General features: G+C 38.4%; 1 pseudogene across 1 annotated transcript; it reads right to left on the minus strand.

Annotated features, from left to right (window-relative positions):
• Positions 1 to 265: 265 nt before the first annotated feature.
• Positions 266 to 1942, minus strand: LOC149556677 (cytochrome c-type biogenesis protein CcmE homolog, mitochondrial pseudogene; annotated as a pseudogene). The gene has a single exon (XR_016364743.1). The product of XR_016364743.1 is annotated as a cytochrome c-type biogenesis protein CcmE homolog, mitochondrial pseudogene (transcript).
• Positions 1943 to 2823: the final 881 nt, after the last annotated feature.

The raw sequence follows: 2823 nt of genomic DNA on the forward strand, positions 1-2823 counted from the left end.
AATGCCCACATAACTCTGGATTTTGATATAAGGTTTTGTTCATTGTTCTAAGTGAAAAAAAAAATTGTTATGTCTACAATGAGCAGAGTACTCGTTGCTGTAATTGGTTGATAACATTAGCAGCAATGCAGTGAACTACATTCCATAAATAGGGCCAAGATTAATCTTGCGTAATTTCAGTTGAAAGATTGAATTGTAACATATGAATTAAAACATAAAACTGCAATAATCATAACGAACTTGACAAGTATACCCATTAGAGATCTTTATGTTTCTCAACCAAGTGCAAAACACATAATGCTATTTTTATTATCTTTTGATGTAATCCCCAAAACTTAATCCATCTGGATTCCAAAACATAATTTCTTGATTCCTATTTTTCGTTTTTAGTGCCCTTCACTCACCAATAAGATGCGTAGAAACTATCAGTAGCACCTTTATTTTGCAACAGTAGCATTAGATCGTCGGAATTACAATAACCCTAAGCAGCTTATATAATTCTGCAAAAACAGTTGGCTAAGCAGGCGCCAAGAAGTCGTTTATACTATCAAACGGGCTCCCTTGATCAATCATGATCATTAATACGGCTGCTATATCCCATTCACCAAGAATCTCAGCCCGAATACTAAGACTTGGCAGAACAGTTTAAATAAAAGAGATGCAAAAATAGGGTAATGGAAAAAGCCAATGTTTTTGAACGATTGGCAATTACAGCAATAACAGATTTTCTCTAATAAACAATTTGTTTATTCATTGATCGATGCCGCAGTAAAAAATTGGAATACCTCTGATTGTATGCCAATTTGTTGAATCAGAAAAGCAGTCTAAGACCTTTAAAAAATTATTGAATTGAAAAAGGCATCAAGATTGCAGTTGCTCTGGAGAAGACGAATGGGCGGCTTCGATGGCAGCACGGTTTTTCTCAATGGCAGCAGCGACCTCTTTGGGCATGTATTTCTCGTCGTGCTTTGCAAGGACTTCGATGGCAGAGAAGTAAAGCCCCGATGCCCTAGCTTTTTCCGTGACGGGCCGTGTAGAGGAGGAGGAAGCGGGATCGAAAGTGCATGGGCGTATGAAGCCCTCGACGACTACAGAGTGGCCCTCTCTGAAGAGATCGGGCAGGGCGCCCTTGTGGCGCACCAGCATGTCCGTGATCAAATCAGTCACCACAAACTCTGTCTCAGTGGATGATGCGGGCTGCATCACGCTGCCCTCCAACACCAACCCTCCCAACCGGTACTTGTTCTTCGTTGGATCTCTACTGAACTTTTCCAGGGCGTCCGTTGGGGTCACATAGAACACCAACTGGTCCTGAAAGCTGCCCAATACGACGATGATGAATCCCGCTACAGCACTCATAGAAAGTGCATACATCCACAGCCTCCGCTTCTGATTGCTCCTCGCTCTGGCACCAATGTCCACCTTGGGGATCCCTCTGCCCCTTCCGGCAACCAATGTCGCCATGCCTCTCACGCAATCTCCTCCTCCTCTCATCCTGTGCCTCCCAATTACCTTCTCTTCTCCTCTCGTTGCAGCCGCGCCTACGCTCTTCTTCAGCTGCTCGGCCAAAATTTGAGAACACGAGGAGAAAGAAATGTGTTGGCGGGGCTCAAGGAAACAGAGGGAGATAGATCTGTGGAGTTGTTTGCAAGCAGAAGAACGACGAAGGATATTCATTTTTGAGGATTGTCTGATGCCCAATCAAACAAATTTCGTTTCACAGATGAATCTGTGATGACATGTTGAGCTGCCCTCTGAAAACAGAAAACGTCTGAAGAGCGAAGTGAAACGCATATGTCACAAATGGTTTTGTCTTCCAAACTCTTCTACGGGTGTCGAGAGGGGCGCCTAAATTGACTTCAGAATCATGGAAGATGCAATGGTACATGTTGCGTGATGGGCACGCTACGCTGTAATTAGTTACATTTAGGGTAGTGTTACGGGTAGCCATCTATAGCTATGGATTTTAATTACTTATTTTTATTGATGAGCATCTCCATATTAAATTTTATAGTGATGAAAAACAAATAGTATAGTATATTTTTCAAAAACAAATTGATAGATCATGCATTTATAAGGTTAAGTTTATAGAAATGAAATTTAGGGTTTAGGTGTTTTGTTTACTTTGACTAGTATCTATTGTTCAATTTTTAAGAGCAATTTAAAAGTCATAAAATGAATATTTAATTTTTAGTACTTATTTTGTCTTTAATTATGTTTTTTTAGTTAAATTAGTAATATTTTTTCATACATAATTTGGAGGAAAGAAAGGTAAAATAAAATAATAAAAAGAGGAGAGAAACAAACAAGCTATCAAGTATTTTTTCAATAAGTTGTTTTTTCTTTCAAAACTCAATTTTAATTCCTAGATTTTGGCTACTTCATTAAAATAGAGGAAGATCTTGATTTGTCAATTTTCCATAATTGAATATTTGCATGGGAGCAATCTAATTGCTCAAATTTCAGAAGGAAAAGTGCTAAAGCAATCGCATGGGGACATGGCTATGTTAGATGGAGGATCCTAATTGCCAAGATTCTACTAATCATCATTAGGGGCAATGCCTTCTTTTAGCCTAAACACAATAAGGAATGTTCAAATTAATCATGGATTATGGTTTGAGACAACAACAGGTATTAGCGAAAAAGGAAAATAAACCAAAGTAATGTATATATCCAATCCAGGTAAGATTTTGCATATTGTGAAGCGTAGTATACTTACTACATCTATATCATCCAATTTGTAAAATAAAATTTGGTAAAATTGTTCTAGACTTACACTATTTGTGGCAAAATATGAATTAATGAGTAGCTCAAACATGACAT

Source organism: Cupressus sempervirens, chromosome 5 (assembly GCF_028749045.1).
Source record: "Cupressus sempervirens isolate cs-2001-9-10 chromosome 5, ASM2874904v1, whole genome shotgun sequence".
Taxonomy (NCBI): Eukaryota; Viridiplantae; Streptophyta; class Pinopsida; order Cupressales; family Cupressaceae; genus Cupressus; species Cupressus sempervirens.